Source organism: Lepisma saccharinum, chromosome 16 (assembly GCF_977018435.1).
Source record: "Lepisma saccharinum chromosome 16, izLepSacc3.1, whole genome shotgun sequence".
Classification (NCBI taxonomy): domain Eukaryota; kingdom Metazoa; phylum Arthropoda; class Insecta; order Zygentoma; family Lepismatidae; genus Lepisma; species Lepisma saccharinum.
In genome coordinates this window covers 52,258,517-52,278,929 of record NC_139244.1, presented here as the reverse complement: position 1 = coordinate 52,278,929, position 20,413 = coordinate 52,258,517, and the positions used below count along the sequence as shown (strand labels likewise).

Sequence of the window (20,413 nt, the reverse complement as noted above, 5' to 3'; positions counted from 1 at the left end):
ACACCTTTGGGCTTCATGGTGATAGTATGTTATTTATATATCGTGAGAGGGTAACAAAAAATCTTTGTTTTGCCTATTGCAATGAAGTGATAGTTGGTCGGTTATACAAGTTTTTTTTTTTTGACAATGTTTATTTAGTTACAATCCCCACCCTAATTTTTGTTTTGTGTTCATGGCGATGGTCGTACCCAATGCGGCAACCCATTCCATTCACCTAGCGAGGCATCTCTGCTGACGATTCTCCCGAAAGCCGCATGCTCCCTCCATCTTTCTGTCAGCATCATGACGTGCGTCAAGATCGGTGTGAGCATTATAGGCAATGTCGTGGTCCTTGCATGCTGCGTTCAGTGGGTTCACTCACTTGTCTCCTCTTTCCAGTCGCTGTTCGAGTTTTGTACCCGGACCGCAGTACTGATAACCTGGCAGGTGCATTTCGAAGGGTAGCTTGTTGATAATATCGTTCACCAAACTTCGACCCTCGGCTACATTCCAGAATTTCGGAGGCAGGGTGTTGATGATTTTGATAAGGTAACCTATACCTTTGTTGTCGTTGACAATGAAGTTGGCAAGCTTGGTGCTAATCATGTGAATGATGCCCCCTTCTCGTTGTGGAAGTTGCGATGCCTGCATTTTCTTCGCCTGCGATAACCAGCAATCGATCTACAAGCTTCCTTACGTCGTCTACCCAAAACAAACTCTTTAGGTAGGGTATTGTAGAGTTTGACACCGCTGCCAATCTTAAGCTGGGTCCATATTGGCTTGATGAGGTTCCTGTACTTTTCTCCACTGCTAGATTTCACGCGATTCTGTGTTGCATCGTTGTTTTGGTACAGTGCGTCCGTGATGATCAAAATTTCTGTGTAACTTTGATAATCCTCGTCTGTATAGTCTTTAGGTTGCTTCTTAGTGATAAGTTCCCACAGTCCCACCGTGCCGGGATACCTGGCCCAGCTGTTCTTCTCGCCCAAATTAACTTTTACGTCGTCGCCCTTCAACGTGACTTTTGACTTTCCAATCTTCCAAACCACACCCTCGTTATGTTCCATGGTCGGGTACAATCCGAATACCTCGTCTTTTTCGAATTTCCCTGTGCTTAGGTAATCCCTCGCAAACGGACACAGCTCGACTAGCTTGTCCGAAGAGGTACTGCCTAGGGCCTGACGTCTCGGAGATAGAGCAAGTTCGAACGGAGTAGTGTGAATGCCGGATATCGGTGTGGGTATGGTATAATTTCGAGCAGTGAGTAGCACAAGCTCGTTGATTAACTCTTTGTTTTGCTCGGTGACATCTTTGATTTCTTTACCAAGTCCACTGATGGCATCGATGATAGGTTGGTCCTGACGCTTTTTCTCTTCGTAAATTCAACGATTCTCGGATTTCCAACCCTTAAACCGTTTTGCCAGGTAGCTACGCTGCTTCAGGTTGTCGTCTGCAAGTTTGCGTTTCATTTTTTTTGTATGTAGTTATTTATAATAGGTCCAGACGTTTCTTGTAACGTTGCAACGTTTAGAAAATTATTAATTTTGTTTCTGTATTTTCCGTTATTGGGTTTCCTCGTCATGTCTATTGTGACAAATCCGAAATCATCTTGGTTCCAGCATGAAGAGTAAAATTTGGAAAACTGTTTGTAGTTTATGTCTCCACCTACATAATCATCGTAAGCGTGTTTTAAATTGGTGTAGTCTTGACGAAACAAACAAATAAAATTAACATTGTCTCGGAGTAGGGATAAAAAGAGAGTTCACAAACAGAAAGTGGTGCTTTTTTTTGCAACCTTAACGGAAAACATCATAAGGCAAACGCGAAAGTGGTGCGCTCGTGTACTTTTCTTAGTCTAACTTAACCTAAAGCAAAAAGCTGGCAACCTTGCTTTAGGTTTGCCTTATGTAGTTCCAGTGTATAAAGCAATGTTGGCAACCTACTGGGCTCTTGCCATAGCCTTTTACGATGGGGGTTTCTAGAAAAAAAATTGGGAGTTTGCCCACCCCCTTTGACTTAGGACCACCAAACTTGGTATATATTACCTAAATCGACAAGGGTGGCATCTAGAAATACCCTTTAGGGCATTACTATTTTTATTTTTGGCCCTATCTCTAACCGTTCTGGAGATATGGCGCACTGACGAAATTTCGGGGGTGAGCGATATTAATCGTAGCGCGCTCAAACTTGGTATGGGTATTCTCTACTATCATAAAATGTTTCTTCGAAGTCAAAATCGCGGTCTGTTTTGCTCAATCTCTTACCGTTTTCGAGATATTTAGCATTTTAAGTTTTTTTATTGAAAATTTTCGGAGGAGGAGAGTGGCGCCATCTGTTAGTAAAGAAAGGAACTATCTCGAGCTGGGTGGCGCTGTCAGCACCATCTATGAGGAAACAAAAAAACTAGGTGTTTTGGTGGGTATTAAAGGACAAATAGGATCTTACCTCTTATGTTGATTGCGTGTTAGGGAATATTGTAAATGGTATTGTCATATATTAGAGCGCTCTTTTGATAATTAACTTATCACTGCACACAGGCTGCCGTAATTAACATAAAATATCCCGCCCCTGTTTCTTCTAGCTTGTGCAATGTTAGTTTGGGTAGGATCATAGGGTGAAATGTGATTCTCCTATGATAATATCTGGCTGACTAGCATATGCGATTACGAAGGACATGGCTGTGCATGTGACTTCTAGGATCAAGCCTATGAAATTGGGGTCCTAGTAAGTTGAAACAAATGGGGGATATTTTGCAAAAATTTTCCTTAAACAGTTAACATTTTCTTTTATTTCAGACATTAGGTTAGGAAAATTGTGGCTTCTACAGCTCGACAAGCAGGGGTGCTTTCGCATAAGCTCTTATTAGCAACAACAAGCGACCTGTGCTAGAGGTAGATGCTCTTGACATTGTGTTCATGAAAATAAATATTAAAGAAGAAAGTGACCAAAGTCGGACCCCAACCCTATGTAGGACCCCCACCTGTTCTGATAATGCCCACACTTGCAACCTAACAGCGAGAGATGGAAAACTGTAGCTTGGAAGGTTGTTGTGTGGTGAACAAGTTGAGACCTGTTTTTTTTTCTCGCACCAGTAGGCCGTTGTGAGGTGTGAAAAGTGCACGTGGTGGAGTAAAATAGTCGCAGGACATTGTAGTGACGTCTGGTGCAGAACAAATTCGAAAGTGAGTACATTAGAAATGTTACTCCTAATGGAGCTAATAGCCAAGTATATGGCAACTGTGTTATTAGTACTATAGTTTTGCGAAGTTACTGCCACGAGCGATGTTTTTTTATATATAGCTGATGACCCTATGTCGGACCCCATCGTGTGTCCAATATAGGACCCCTCAAAATAATAACAGAATCTATGTACTTGTATATATCAGTCATTACACATTAATCTGAGGGGTTGCAAGTTGTAAATATATAAGCAGTAATTAGCCTGCGCTAGAGGCGAATGCTTTTGATATTGTGTTTTCTGATTAGTTAAAAAATACGTAATGTGATGACTCATATCTTCTGATTGAGCAAAACATTGTGACGTAATATGATGACTCATATCTAACGTGGTCTCTTCTGATTGGTGGAAAAATACGTCATACTTAACGTGATCTCTTCTGATTGGAGGAAAAATACGTCATAAATAAACCGAGGTTATATAAGGGGGTGCACAGAGCAGTCAGACACAGTCTGCGAGAGCAGCTTGAAGAGTACGGACGTCCTGTCGCAGTGTTCCTCGTAGATTTGCCTTACATGGTGAGTAGCAATTATTTTCTGTTTGATTTTTAAAAAATTGTACACACTGTGCAGTGTAGTTGAGTTTTTGTGAGACTGATTGAAGAGTAGTTATTTTTCTTGTAGTGCTTTTTTTGAGGGTATCTATTTGTGCAACACTCAGTACCTAATTGTACAATACTCTGTACCTAATTGTACTGCACTTTATACCTAATTGTACAACATTTTGTACGTAATTGTACAACAGTACGTGTGGATTCGGCATCTAAAAAATCATACATCAGCATATCTACATATATAAATAAACACCCCCCCAAAAAAATATGCGTCCTACTAAGATTTGTATTACATGTAAAAAAAATATTTCCAGTGCTCATTATGCACGACATAGTCGTACCTGTGTGCCTGGCAAGCATTTAACAGCAACCGAATTGTGTCCTAAGTGTAACAAACACTTTACAATTGCGCATGTCAAAAAGCATATGCCTAATTGCAAGGGTACTGGAGACCCTGTGCTGCAACCATCGACCTCGGTCAAAAGGAAGGCTGAAGCAGATTTTTTTAACATATTACCATCTGCCAAACGCGTCAAGTCGGCAACAAAAGCAAGCCGGTTTGCTTTTGATCATATATTAGAGGATTTTGATTTTACCTCAGATAGCTTATGCGATGTACGTAGCTTCCTAGAGAGTGTGCGACCCAAGATAATTTCTATCTTAAGTGATGTACTGGCTCTAAACTCTACTAAATTTTAAGCATCGCTGGGATGCCAATACAAAAAACCATCTGATGAGAAATACAGCTTTCACCATAATACCAAGGCAAAAATATTGCACTTGGCATATGTTGCCAATCTCGAGAGTATCTACGACAAATTCTTGGAGGAGCTGGTTTGCAAACAGGAAGAACATCAGGCTGATGGCTCGGGTGGTTCGTTGTGTGGTACTCCGCATAAACTTAAATTCAGTCTTAACAAGTTTGTTCCACTGTCTGGGTCTAGTTATGTTCCACTGCCGGCAATAATTGCAGTCAAGAAGGCTGTTCTAAACATCCAGAATAGCGATTCAAAATGTTTTCTTTGGTCGGTGCTGGCAGCGCTGCATCGTATCCACTGGAAAGATCAGCCGCGTCGTGTTACCCACTACATACCCTACGAATCAAAATTAGAAAATGCGATGGCTGGGATTACCTATCCAGTTCAGTTGTCGGACATAAACAAATTCGAGACCCGTGTACACAACTTACTAAACCTGCAACTAGCTATCAATGTTTACGGCCTTACTAAGAACACAAATATTGTATACCCTATTCGAGTGAGCGACATGGAAGGTGAAGCTGTACAAGAAATCAATTTGTTACTTATCAAGAACGAGACTTGCCATCATTACACGCTTATTCGCTCTCTCTCCCTCTTAGTTTCAGGTCAAAAAAACAAGCATAATGGTTGCATAGAAGTCTGTCGCAGGTGCTTGTCCACGTTCGATAATCAAAAACCACAAGATTAGCAACACATTCAAGGTCCCGACATTGCTGCCCAGAAGCTTGCGCCACATGCGCTATTGTAACGACAACAGGCCTGGGATTGCAGTCTTACCCGAGCCTGGTACTGTGGAGCAATTTCGGGCACATAGTGCTATGGGAGAGCACCCTGCTATTATCATTGCAGATTTAGAGGCCTTCCTTGAACCGCTGTCCACCTGTAAACCCAACCCAGAAGTTTCTTCTACCACGCCTTGTCAAATTCACAAGGTCTCCAGTTTTGCCTATGTTGTGGTGCGACGAAATCAAATAATTGCCCCTGAGCCATATGTATATCGCGGTCCCGATGCAGCCAAACATTTTCTGGAGAGGATGATTGTAGAAGTGAACGAGATACGAGAAGTATTGCTAGATCCTATAGCTATGCGAGACTTAACTCCCGAAGAAAAGCGTAAACACGAAGAGGCTACACACTGTCCAGTTTGTAACGAAAAATTCATTGATAGTAGGAAAGAAAAGAAAGTTCGACACCACGAACACTTCAGCGGAAGCTATATTGATTCTTGGTGTAACGGGTGCAACCTGAAGCCTAAGGACCCGCGGTTTGTCCCCGTATTCTTCCATAACGGCTCCGGGTACGATTTTCACCACCTTATCAGGCATCTCGGATACGACGATGCACGCGTTAATATTGTTGCACAAAATGAGGAGCACTACATTGCCATCTCAAAATGGGTGCAAGGCATAGAACTTCGGTTTCTCGATTCCCTGAGGTTTCTCCAGGCAGGCCTCGATGCTCTTGCTGGGATGCTCAACAACAATCAACTAATTATTACCTCAGCCAATTTCCCGAACTTGGATGCTAGTCTCTTCAGGTGTAAGGGGGTCTACCCCTACGAGTATGTCAGCGACCCTTCCAAGTTCCGGGAGGAGTTGTTGCCTCCCCAGGCTAAGTTTCACAGCCGGCTACGAGGTTCGGGCATCAGCGATGAAGAATATCAGCATGCTCAGTCCATGTGGCTCAAGCTGGGTTGTCGAAATTTTGGAGAATACCACGATGCCTACTTAAAACTCGATGTAACACTCCTCGCAAGCGTTTCGGCTAATGCAATGCAAATCTACAAGCTGGACCCTGCATACTTCTACGGTCTCCCCGGGCTGGCATGGGCGGCCATGCTCCTTCTAACAAAAGTCAAGCTCGAGCTTATTTCCAATGTGGACATGATGCTTTTTGTGGAAAAGCTTGTTCGGGGGTGGCATGGTCCATGTGTCACAACGGTACGCTCGCGCCAACAACCAACACATGTCGACCGGGTACGACCCTTCTCAACCATCCAGCTACATCATGTACACGGATGCTAATAATATTTACGGGCACTCTATGGTGCAAAAACTTCCATTTGGAGGATTTGAGTGGGCTGATCCTTCCAAATTCGACGTACAAGGTTTCGACGACTCGGAACAAGGCTTCTTTGTCGAGGTGGACCTCGAGTTTTCCGAGAAGCTGCAGGATGTGTTCTGCGACCTCCCACCAGCATCGGAATTCAAGTGTCCACCTGCGTCGAAGCAGAAAAAACTCATCATGGATTTCGAACCCAAAAAGCGTTACGGGTTGCACTACCGAAATCTTCGGTGGTTGATGCAACGAGGGGTCACGATTACAGCAATTCACCGAGTCCTTACTTTCAACCATTCAAATTGGTTGAAGCCATACATCGACCTCAATACTAAACATCGTACTGCTGCTACCTCGGAACTTGATCGCAAATTTTTTAAGGAAATGAATAATATAATATTTGGTAAAACAATGGAAAACACGCGAAATCGTGAAGACATAAGGTTGCTTACTAGCGTCGACCGTTGTCGCAAACTTGTTGCAAGCCCACTGTTTAAATTTCGAACAATCTACAACAAACAGCTTGCTTTGGTACACATGAATCGTGGTGAGGTAAAGCTCAACAAACCAGTCTATGTTGGTGCCACAGTGTTAGAGTTAAGCAAGCTGGAAATGTTCGAGATATATTATGATATACTACGCTTGCACTATGGTAACAACATCAATCTTCTCTACACAGATACGGACAGTCTGGTATATCACGCCCACACGGCTAACGCATATAAAGATATAGCCACGATTCCAGCTCTCGTTAACTTGTTCGACACGTCGAGCTATCCCCAACCAAATCGATATGGAATCCTGCCTCGAAACAAAAAAGTAGATGGTAAACTAAAGGACGAAAAAGATGGGGATATTATATTAGAATTTGCTGGACTTCGTGCCAAAGCATATGCAATTCAAGCTGAGAGTTCTGTGACCAAAAAAGCTAAAGGCATAGGTAAGCAGGTGGTTCAGAGAAAACTCAAGTTTGAAGATTACGTCGACTGCCTCGAAACCAAAAAGCCGATTCTGCGAAAAGAGTATCGAATCCAGAGTGTTAAACATATACTTACAACCAACACCGTCAGGAAAATTGCTCTGGATGCACGAGACGACAAGAGATGTGTTCCCGAATGTGGGATTCATACCCTGCCGTGGGGTCACTATCGCCTGAAAACAGGTAAAACTTGCTCTGTGTGCCCAAAATAAAAATAAAAATTTGTTTACTAGTGTTTTTTTTTGCCCTCGAATGCAAAACGAGGGATTGGAGGTGGGATATTTTTTTCAAAATATTAATTTCACAGGTTTGTTTTGTAATACATACTATATATTCAATGAACAGAATTTTTTGTTGACCTACACAAAAGAATACAAAAAATTAACAATGTCTGTAAATATATAGTATGTATATTTTTTTAACGGAACTAACTCCCGCTGTGTCCTACGGGACGAAAATTTGGGGCATGTGCAGGGCCAAAAGGGGAGTTCCTTTGCGCGCTCAAGCATGGCTTTTTTTATTTCTTGTTATTTCCTATGCATATTTAAAACTGCTCTGTCACTCGCTCGTTCCTGACATCATACACAAAAGTTTTCTCTGCAATAAGGATGACGCTGCACAGGGTGTCCGCAGGCAGAGCATCGTGGAACTCGCACACAATCTTGATGCTGGTGCGATCGTTAACAACTACCTGCTTTCTTTTAGATGTGTTGATGACGAACATGGGTCTGCGAGCTATGAACTTATTGGGGTTGTAGTACACGTCCACATTCCCGGAGGTCACCCTCTTGTAAGCTGTGTATGCCTCGTACAGTTTCAGCTAGTCGTTGTTTGCAATGTTCAGGTTGTAGTTCTCACGCGGGAATATCTCGTTCCTGCCATTTTTGAGGTAGTTGTTTTTGATCTTGCAATTGTCGAACTGGCTCGAATCTTTTTCTTGGTTGTTGTCCTCCCCTGTCTGAAAGAGCACGACCACAAACTCTGGCATATCGTACCGGCTACTGTTAAACTGTGTGGTCACGTCAAATTCAAAATGGTTGCCGGAAGCAGGTTTCTGCACGCACTGGTAACCGTAAAATTGGATGGGTAGTTGGGGATTCTTCAAAATGTCTGCTTTGTACTTGAGAGCGTAGTTAGTTTCGTATTCCACTACGCACATGCGCAGCTCCATGGACTGGATGATGCACTTGGCAGGATCAGTTAGTGTGTTGGGAAGTGCTGAACCGTCTGCATTCAAGGTGCTGTAACGCATCAGCGCATTGTTGTCGTTGGCGCTTCTGCGAAAAGTGACGCGCAAACCACCCTTCCACGTAATCTCTGTGTAGTCGGAGAAGAAGCCAGGAATCAGGCGCATGGGAAACAGTACTGTGTGACTTTGACTTTTGATTTTTGTACCTGCTTCGAATCCCCCTGCCTGGTAGTATGCTGCATCGGTCTTGGAGAGTTTCAGTGTTCCCACAGCTGTAGAGGTAATCCCGGGGTAGTCAATCCTATCGATGATGGTGCCATGCTTTCTAACTTCCACCTGCGAGAATAGGTACGGCACAAAATTATCTACAAGTCTTAAATTTGCATTGGCAAGGAATGCTTCGCCGTTGTCTCTAGTAACAACATCAAACTTGATATAGAAATCAGCTCTGTGAGGGTGAATGAATCCATCCCCGACGTCCACGTCGTATTCTATCTTTCGATTCGCTTCGTTGAGGTTAGCAAACGTGCGACGATTGGGAGGGAAGGACTGCAACTCGCAACTTTCGATTTGCTCCATGATGGTTATTTATTATATGTTAATCTCCACGACGGCAGTGGTCGTGGCTCCTGCAAAATCAACCACCTCTCCCTTCTCGTTGGAAATTGCCAATTCTATGTTGTCTATGCGATTACGAGATACAGGAAAGTATATCGGTGGGGAGGGTGTGTAGATAAATGGCTCCATGAACTCAGAGTTTGGTTTGAACGTATCGATAATACCTGTCTGCTTGTGACTCCCTGGGATGGCGTCCGAGGATTTGGTGATCATACTTTCTGACACATTGCAATGTATGTTCAGAGTGTCGCTGGCTAAAAATTTAGGAATGTTAGCACCGATGTGCTTGATGCCAGGTTCGAGCTTTGTGTTGTTCTCGAATCCCAAAAGCTATCCGATGGTACCGAGGTCTACGGTTTCCGTGGCAGACACCAGTTGCACCCTGTGAGTTTCAGAATTTTGCGACAGCAGTACACTTCTTGGCAATTGAGCCTGCAAGGTAGACAGATTGTACTGGCCAGGGGTGATGCTGATTTTATCGCTGCCAATTTTGATGGTATTGTTGTGTACCGTCACATTAGGTATCAGGTACATGCTGTAGAATGCACGATGAGCAATAGATTTAGGATAGATGATATCGTCATGCAATGGGAGTTTCAGAAGCGAAGTCTCGCTTGTGAGATGGAATACTCCCATAGTGCTTTAGGTGCCACAATGCTTTCTGGAAATCCTCGATTTTTGGGTTATTTAATTGCGAGAGGAAGACAAGCATGGAAACGCAGAGATGGCCACAGTTCACATCGCTGAAACCCTGAATACGTTCGTCATTGTAGTAGAGGTTGGCAACAGTGAGATACTTTACAAACCCAGCAGGTGGTATGCCTCCGAACGAATCGAAAACAAATGCTTTGTTGTTGTTGGGTTTGAGGTGGCATATCCAATGTGTACCTGGATTTTCGTAACTGTCCAGGTTAACCACGCAACACTCTTTTTTCTTCACAACAGAAGGTAGAGAATCAGACATGAAAACGCCCCTGAAGTGCTTGACCCCCAACGATTCGATCAAAGATTCAATATCGAAGTTGGACAGGTGCTCTTCTTTTTTAAAACTTTTTTAGAGCTTCGAGGTTGTTTTTTCGCTTTTTGGTCACACCTTTCCCCTTCTACTCCATAGCCAGGTTGTGGCGTTTCTGCTCTTCTAACTCGGCCTTGTTCTTTTTTGCAACGATGACGGTCTTGGAACTGCCTCCTGCCAAGCTGCCTACAGCGCCCAATGCTACCAAGATAGCCGGGATGCTGAATATGAAACCGCCAGTCTTCTGCTGCTTTCGCGAACCTTGTAACCTCCTCAACTGAGGAATGCTGAGCAGCAATTTCATTCCATGACCTTTTGCCAAGCAGGAATGTTTCTTCTCGCGCTGCTTTTTGGTAAGAAATCCATCAAGAGCTCCGAGAGACTTGAGGTTTGCGTAGGGTATTTGGTAAAAAACACCTTTGGGCTTCATGGTGATAGTATGTTATTTATATATCGTGGAAGGGTAAGGCTTTGCCTCCTAATAGGTTGGTTATACAAGTTGCTGTTTTTCACAAGGGTTATTTAGTTACAATCCCCACCCCAATTTTTGTTTTCTGTTCATGGCGATGGTTGTACCCAATGCGGCAACCCATTCCATTCACCTAGCGAGGCATCTCTGCTGACGAGTCTCCCGAAAGCTGCAAGCTCCAACTTCCTGTCGGCATCATGACGTGCGTCGAGATCTGTGTGAGTATTGTAAGATATGTCGTGATCCTTGCATGCTGCGTTCAGTGGGTTCACTCACTTGTCTCCTATCTCCAGTCGCTGTTCGAGTTTGGTACCCGAACCGCAGTACTGATAACCTGGCAGGTGCATCTCGAAGGGTAGCTTGTTGATAATATCGTTCACGAGACCTCGACCCTCGGCCACATTCCAGAATTTGGGAGGCAGGGTGTTGATGATTTTGATGAGATACTCTATACCTTTGCTGTCGTTGACAATGAAGTTGCTAAGCTTGGTGCTAATCATGTCCTTGATGCCCACCTTTTCGTCGTGGAAGTTGTGATTGCCTGCATTTTCTTCGCCTGCGATAACCAGCAAACGGTCCACAAGCTTCCTTACGTCGTCTACCCAAAACAAACTCTTTAGGTAGGGTATTGTAGAGTTTGACACCGCTGCCAGTCTTGAGCTGGGTCCATATTGGCTTCATGACGTTCCTGTACTTTTCTCCACTGCTAGATTTCACGCGATTCTGTGTTGCATCGTTATTTTGGTACAGGGCGTCCGTCTTGATCAAAATTTCTGCGTAACTTTGGTAATCCTCGTCTGTATAATCTTTAGGTTGCTTCTTAGTGATAAGTTCCCACAGTCCCACGGTGCCGGGATACCTAGTCCAGCTGTTCTTCTCGCCCAAATTAACTTTTACGTCGTCACCCTCGAACGTGACTTTCGATTTTCCAATTTTCCAAACCACACCCTCGTTATGTTCCATGGTCGGGTACAATCCGAATACCTCGTCTTTTTCGAATTTCCCCGTTCTTAGGTAATCCCTCGCAAACGGACCCAGGTCGACTAGCTTGTCCGAAGAGGTACTGCCTAGGGCCTTACGTCTCGGAGCCGGAGCAAGTTCGAACGGAGTAGTGTGAATGCTGGATATTGGTTTGGGTATGGTATAATTTCGAGCAGTGAGTGGCACAAGCTCGTTGATTAGCTCTTTGTTTTGCTACACAGCTTCAGGTTGTCGTCTGCAAGTTTGCGTTTCATTTTTTTTTTTGTATGTAGTTATTTATAATAGGTCAAGACGTTTCTTGTAACGTTGCAACGTTTAGAAAATTATTAATTTTGTTTCTGTATTTTCCGTTATTGGGTTTCCTCGTCATGTCTATTGTGACAAATCCGAAATCATCTTGGTTCCAGCATGAAGAGCAAAATTTGGAAAACTGATTGTAGTTTATGTCCCCACCTACATAATCATTGTAAGCGTGTTTTAAATTGGTGTAGTCTTGACGAAACAAACAAATAAAATTAGCATTGTCTCGGAGTAGCTGTTTGGGGATTTTGGAAAAAGTCTGAGCAAGGTAAAGCAGTCCATGCCTCTGTGCCGACCCTGAGTAAAAAAATTGCGAATTTCTTTCTGGTTCTCCATGATCACATCGTCAAAAAACACCACTGAATTCTCGAGACAGCAGTCTAGAGGTATTACTTCAGAAGCAAATATAGCTATGCCTAGCCCCTCGTACAGTTTCGACAGCTGGCGATACTTCGCTTGCTCCAAACTTTTGGAGAAAACATACAGGTGCCTGTTCTTCCAGTTTAACCAGTTGTGTGCAAGAAGAAAATTATCAAAAAGTAACGTTGTTTTTCCACATCCAGAAGGTCCAACAATGAGGCAGCGTATGTTGTCGGGTAGAAGCTCCCCTTTTTTCCTATCCTGACGTTCCGATGGAAAATCTGGCAGTCCCCGTACCACATCCCAAACACCCGTTACACAATCACCTCGTTTGCGTCTATCCAACTTTTTTCCTCGAGTCCCAACCATTTCACCAACAGTTTGTCACCTTTTCTACGTAATACTTTTCCAATAAGCTACGTGTCGGGGTATTTTGTTTTAGAAAGTTCCTCTTCGTAAAATCTTCCTTTCAGAATTTCGTCGCGATTATCTTTTATTATATATGTGTGACGGTTTCCGGGTAAGTCTCGAACTATGGTGAAAAGTTCCGTACTCCAATTTTTAGTGAAGCCTTTTTCGAACGCACGCTTAACTTGACTGATTCTCACCTGATCTCCAATTTTGTATTTCGGTTTCATGCTTGTAAATTTTTACTTTGGACAATAAACCGTAGAAATTAAACGCTCCTCCTCAGATTTGTTGACGTCAGCTGGTTTCATGTTTATCGTGCGATGGAAACTGTGATTATAGCTGTTAACAAGTTCCGGAAGCATGTCGTGCCACTTGTAAGTCCACTGACGAGTGAATTGTTTCCACATGCGTGTTTTGAGAGTTCGGTTGAAATGTTCCACAATGATGGGTTTGATGTGACTAAAGGTGGAGTATTGTTGAATATTTTGTTTTTGAATAAATTGCCGAAACACAGAGTTGTAGAATTCTTTTCCGTTGTCTGTTTGAAGACATCGAGGTCGCCTGCCACTTTCGTTGAAAATAGTTTTGAATGCTTCCACTACACAAGTTCCTGTTTTTACCTTGAGGGGTAAAAAACACGCAAATTTTGAAAATGTGTCTATTACGGTGAGAAGATACTCGTATCCCTTGTTGATTTTATGTAAATTTTTCAAGTTGCCACTGCTCATTTCCACAAGGTCAGCTTGCCACAGGTCGTCAATGCCTTTGGTAATTTCGCCGTGGAGGTTTGTGCAGCTCCTTCACAATAGCCTGCCTAGACATTGTGTGAAAATAAGAATATAGCTTGGATGGGATTTCTGGCCGCAGATAATGCCGGGTTTTCTATGTACAACTTGCCACCTATTTCTATGTCAATAATTTCAGTGACATCTTCGGCATAGGCTGTCTCACGACTTTTGGGGTGGGTGAAATCGACCAACTCCACTCCTCTTATTTTAGGCTCGTCACCGATGTTCGTTACGGTCATGGTTGGGTAGTGGGTTGCATGAGGCAAAGACCAGTAGGACATCTTGACGAACTGAAGTGTGCCAGCAAGGAAAAATTGGTGATAGGCTTTTGCAGGAATCAACATGTAGAGTTTGGAACCTGGATTGAAGGGCATCCCTGTTTGGAATGCTGTACAGTTCGATGACAACAGTGGACTTAAGATTGTCGATGCTGGCGTTCAGGGTGTTTACATTGGTTCGAACCTCGCTCTCCACATCTTTCAATCTGCCGTTCACCGATTCCAGGTGTTCCTCGATAGCATGAACAACAGTGTAATAGACAGGCTTGATCTTTATATCGACAATAAGCCTCTTGAATTTTTTGTTTAACTCATGTAGTTGGGTGCTGAAATTGGCTAAGGCCGATTCCTGGCTTGCCTCGATGCTGCCAATTTGTTCTTTCACATTGGCGATAATGTGCTGTAGACTTTCCACGAGTGTTAACTTGTAGCTCTGGGTTGCGAGGTCGTGGACCTGGGTTCTAATTTCCGCAAACAAGCCATGTAGCTCGCTGATGTTCTGGTTGGTAGGCAAGGTTGCAATAGACTCCCGAAGCAATTCAATTTCGGTTTGGATGTTTTTGATGTCGTCGGATTTGAGTATTAAGTTGAGAGCCTTCTTCACGCTTTTCACTTCCTGCGAGGTAGGCAGGGTGGCCAACGTGTTTTGGAGCGACTCCAAAACTTTTTTCACCGCATCCAACTCGGAGGCAGCAGCAGCAGCGCATATGCCTTCTTGTAATTGTGTTATGTGGTCCTGGGTGGTGGTGGGTTGTTGCAAAGTTTCCAACTTAGTCTGTATGTCGTCGATCAAGTGATGAAAATGTGACAGCTCTGATTCAGTGTTTATATTTTCCAACTTGGTGATCTGCTGTTGGACGCTGGCTAGAGTATCCCTGACGCCAGGCAGTTTGGATTCCAGTGCTTCGTGTACGTTTGCCAGATCATTTTTGATGACGGCGAGAGCATCCTCAATATGGGCTATGGTGCCTTGCAGCTTCCCGAAATCCTCGTAGGTCTCAAGTTGGAGTTTTATGTTGGCCACGCTACGGGCAATGGCGTTCAGCTCGCTGGACGAAGGTAGATTGTCGATGAAGTCCTGTAGCGTTTTGAGTTTTGTTTTAACTTCGTTGATGGCTGCATGCAAAGCGTCCGTTTGAAGCTCAGCCTTGATGCTTTCCAACGTAGGAATTTCGAATGATTGAAACTGTTCACGCAATTTGGCAATACTGGCGTTCACGCGATCGTAGTCATCTTGAGTCTTGATGCTCTGGATAATGGTTTGCAGTTCAGTCAGGATGGTGCTAATTTGGTCTTGCAAGTGTCGCTTCAGCTGTTCCACATCGGAGGTCTGCGTTTGCAGCAGCTTCACAAGTTCGTTTTGGAGCTTGCCTACACTCAGTGCAAGGTTCTCGAGTTTGTCTATTGACACGAGGTCGGTGTATTTTTGCAGCAGCGATTTGAGCTCTGCGTCGATCTTGAGTACGGGGTCCAGGCACTGAGAGTGCAGGCTAGCTATCTCTGACTGGAGGCTGGAGTTGAGCGTGGACTGCAGAGCTTGCAGGTCGCTTCGCAGCTTCTTGACCCTGACGTCAATGATGAGAAGCTCGTCGCTGTGATCATCGCGCTTGCTGTAACCAAAAATATCGTTAGGCATTGTTGCTATGGTTATTTATTATAGGGTAGGTGATTTTCATTTCTATAAAAAGAGGAATGAGTTTATCATAGTCGTCCAAGAGCTCCACGTACAGGCGATCGCCAGAAGATACACCGTACGTTGTAGTCGCATCCATCCTATCATGCTTGATGCGATAGATGTTCTTGCCAGAGGAAACCTTGGCCTCCCCTTTGTTCTCGGGATTGATGTTGAACTTAAATTTGTCAGAGATGAGGAACTGGTAATATTTCAAGTTGTTGTTGAATACATAGAAAATTTTGCCCATATCCTCGTCGTACTGGGTCAGAATGCTAATCAAGTGTATAATTAACAGATTTTAAGTTTAGATAACATGGAATGCAGGAGTTCGTTGAAGCTCGACGACGACTTAGGCTGGACGAGCACTTCCATAGCTTGCTTCCTGAAGCCAAACAGGTTCATAGGCATGGTTACTTTATATGCTTGTGTTGATAGAAATATTTGCCAGCCGTTTTTTTGTATGATATAATAATTGATTTTTTGTATGTGTATGATGTTTTCTTTAAGTGCATTGTATGCATTTCTTACTACTATTTAAACGATAGTGCCCCCAAGGCAACGTGTGGATACCACAAGACAAGATACATCTTTTATCATCATATGGATCTAATGCTACTTTCCTAACTTTGTTTGTTGTAATCACATGGTCTACACTTTGGATTCTTTTTTCCAATCGTAGCTGATTCTTCAATTCGTTCACACAATCAATATAGTCTTGAAATGAAAGTTTGTTTTGTACAGTATTTTTACCAACATCTTTAGCTTTCTACGTGATGCTGCTCTCAGTTCTAAATGTATACATTTTGGAACGCAAACCGGCAAACTCGAGAATGATGTCACCGTTACACTCGTCTTTAAATATACCTAGAACTTTTTTGTTACTATATGGAATTCCATATCTGTGTCATGTTTCATAATCAGCTCATTTGACAGATTAGAGTAAAACTCGTCCAAATTTTCAACATCTGCCAAATAAAGAGCCTGGTTTGTGGTACGATGATAAAAAACTTTAGTTGTACCATCGACTTTCTCATATTCGGAACATAAATCAACGTATACTTTTATGGAATTATTTTCAAGATTACTTTTCAAAGTATTCAGTACAAAAGTTTTTGCTTCACTCAAGAAACCAGGAATGCCTGCTTCCGACGTAAATGATAAATCCTGAAGTCGACCATTAAATGCAGACCTAACTGGTTTATATTTATTATTTAATTTAATTTGTTTTGGAGCAGAAGCTTCAGCTTCAGAATAATCTATTTTTCTTTTCAATGTTCCTTCTCCGGTCGATGGTTTGCAAATTTTCAAATGTCTACTTAGATTTTGAATGCTAATTTCTTTTCCACATTGAGCACAGGCTTTAGAAGATCACAAACGATTTGCTCCGTTACACCTTGTCTTATGTATCGATAAATTATTCTTTGAAATTAGTTTCTCACAAGTGACACATTCGATCTTGTCATTCTTACAAGTAAAACACGTAGGTGATTCCATTTTTTTTATATGCTTTAAAATATAAGCAAACAAACGACAGAAATTTCAGATATGTTATTTATATAAAATTTGATGGGATATCACCAACTTAAAATTCAACCTGATAATACTATTCCCTATGAAAACTCTATGACCTTACTTGGGTTTTTCCTCCAAATTATATGCATCTAGTCTCCTATACTTTGGTTGAGCCTGTTCAGGTTCTATCCCCGCGATGTGGGTTCTTCTGCCGATCCAGCAAAGGTGAGAAATCAGCACTGTGCTCTGACTTATATAGATTTATAGAGCCAATAGCAATCTTGCTTACTTAAACCAATCAGAAAACACCACGTATAAATTATTAGCCAATCAAAATCTCTGTTTTTTAGCTATCATATAAAAAAATGCAAAATATCCCAGTTTCAATTCGATCCATCTGTCTGAATCGAAGAAATCGACAATTCGTATATTCTCATATCACTGTATACTTGCCCCTATTAGCACCTCTTTTTCTGTTGGTGCTCAATTAATTTTCACTAATTAGCAATTTGCTTGAAGAGGTCTAATATAATAAGATACGGCGGTATGAGAAATATGCAAATTTAAAGATATTTTAGCAAATTACGCCGGCATAAGCTAAGTACTGTTAGAAGGCCTTCGTCGTTGCAAGTCACCTAACCCATTCACTGGCAAAAAGAGTTAAAATGTTGACGTACAGAAAAAAAATGACTTGTCCCCCTCAAGCATTCATCGAGTTACAACATTTCCACATAGATGGCTCTGTTATTGTTTTTTTTTGGTCACTTGAAATATCGAATATCTCTAAAAAACGGAGAAAAATAAGCAAAAAAACAACAAAAACAGCTATGTGCAAATGAAATAACTGACTGAATTTTATTGCCCAGTTCACTTACCATGAGGTCTACAGTGGAGGTGTGTGAATGGAGTGCTAAAAAAGCTTTGGGAAGGTAAAAAATCAGTTTGATAATGAGAATGTTGGTGGATTGGAGTTTAAATTTATACATGTGCATAGGGGAAACTTTACTTTTTTATCTGTGAAGGTTCTAAGGTGGGTGAACATGTTGGAAAAGCACTAGTATATACATAGACCAAAGTTACATGGTTCTAGCTCCCATAGGAGTCGAGATACTCAACGTCTTATAAAATGTCTTAAGACAAATATCTTAATCTTTAAGAAAGTCGGCTTCCGGTCTGTCAAGAAACTTTTCTTAAGACAAATATCTTAAGACGTTTTATAAGACATTAATTCTCTTGGCTCCTAATTGAGCTAGAATGATAATTATAGGTTTGTTGGATAGAGTTTGACAAAACTTCTCGACTAGCAAACAAAATTAATTCCATCCCCTCAAGTTTCGGAAATATATACATTTTTTATTTTTTAAGAAACTTGATTTGCTGGCTTAGTTTTGACCTTAATTCGAAAATATTAATAGCATTCGATAAAAAATTAGAGGTACTCTACAACCTATGATGAATATTGCTTGCTGGTTCCGAGTTATTTTAGATTAAAATTTCAAGATGTAATTTCTAAGATGTTTCGTAATTCATAAACTATGGGCTGTAGGAAAACGATGCTTGTTTTATCTGCTATTGCTCGACGAGTTCTATAACTGCGAGCCCCCACTGTGACCTCCAAAAGTAGTGGGGCATTGAACCCATTGTAAAAAGGCCACGACATACATCGTGAAAAGGGGCTCACACATCATAAAAAATACATCGTAGCCGTTTACGCTGATTACCCCCCACGTACAAAAATAAATAAGGCCCCCAAATACATCGTAGACGTTTATGTTGAGGGCCCCACCTACATAAATAAGGCCCCAAAATAAGATTGAGCAAAAAATAGGGCTAGAACATCGTCAAATGCTATAAAATCCATAAAAAAATCATCAAAATCATCAAAATATGTCACAACTGAGGTTAAATACTAGGCCCACCTAAAAGGATAACATAGAAACAACCATTTTACACTTTGTAGTTTATTTTAACCCGTAAAAGGCTGTAAAAAGTGAATAGGTTTAGTTATATTACGTACGATCATGGCATACCTACAAAGATGAGGTTCCAAAAATGAGCTTGAGCAAAAAATAGGGCTAGAACATCGTCGGACGCAATAAAATCCATAAAAAAATTATCAAAATCATCATAATATGTCATAACTGAGGTTAAATACTATTCATACCTACAAGGATGAGGTAGAAACAATAGGTTTACACTACTGGAAACGTTGAACCCAAGTGACAAATCCATGTTGGCAAAACTCTGGAGTTTGTTGTCTGCACCATGTCATCACTTTCTGCGTTGATCTTGCAGACATTAATATTAGGGACGTGGAGAACCTATATGGCGCCATTCATCGATTGCACTTTACTCTCTGGGTCATAAATATGGCATTACTTTTTTGATTCCTCCACGTATATGAGTATGCAGAGTTCTAAAAAGTAATAACGCAAACTGACACAGGTGAAAGTACACGATAATAGAAGCAAAAAGTCTCAGTAAACATGTGTCTGGAAACGAGCCGTTTTCGAGATAATCGCGGATATGTGATTACAAGCCGCCACCGACTTCATTGTTTGTAAACGTCGTCCTAGTTGGTAAAATGTACTATTCGTTGGTATAAGCTTCTATTTCACTACACAGTCTAGCATAACTGACGTGACTCTCACAGTACGTTTAGACTGTGTACTGATTGTATACAATACAACGTCACCTCGGAAATGTACTGTTTGATTGGAAAGCCACCTCTCGGAAATGTTCCTTTTTGTAAACAAAGAGCAAACCTCGAGCCGAGAAAAGAGTAAAGCACTCGGTGTTTACAAAATGCAATCAATGACAGCTTGTAACCACACATTCGCACACATTATTAGCATTTTACCAACTAGGACGACGTTTACAGACAATGAAGTCAGTGGCTGCTTGTAATCACATAATCGCGATTATCTCGATAACGGTTCGTTTGCAGACCAATGTTTGATGGTTTGTTTTTTTTGCTTCCATTATCGTGTATTTTCACCTATGTCAGTTTGAGCTATTACTTATGAAATACCCTGGATATATGTGTTTAGTTATGAATGTCTGCATAAAGATATGTATCTTGTTATACTTCTGTAAATATCATTTTCAGATTTATGTTTTGCATAAAATTTGTGCTAGTATTCTTTACACAATGATTAGTGCAGGTTTGCTTCTTTTATCTTTTCTTTTGTGCTGTTGAAATAGTAACTTTTTAAAATGTAATTGAAGCCATAGCTCTGTTATAGGTGA

The 20,413-nt window shown here is 41.8% G+C and overlaps 1 protein-coding gene across 1 annotated transcript in view; it reads left to right on the top strand.

The window, feature by feature from the left end:
• LOC146000079 (uncharacterized) overlaps window positions 1-20,413 on the top strand; it is a 284,676-nt gene that overhangs the window by 123,911 nt on the left and 140,352 nt on the right. The window lies entirely within an intron of this gene.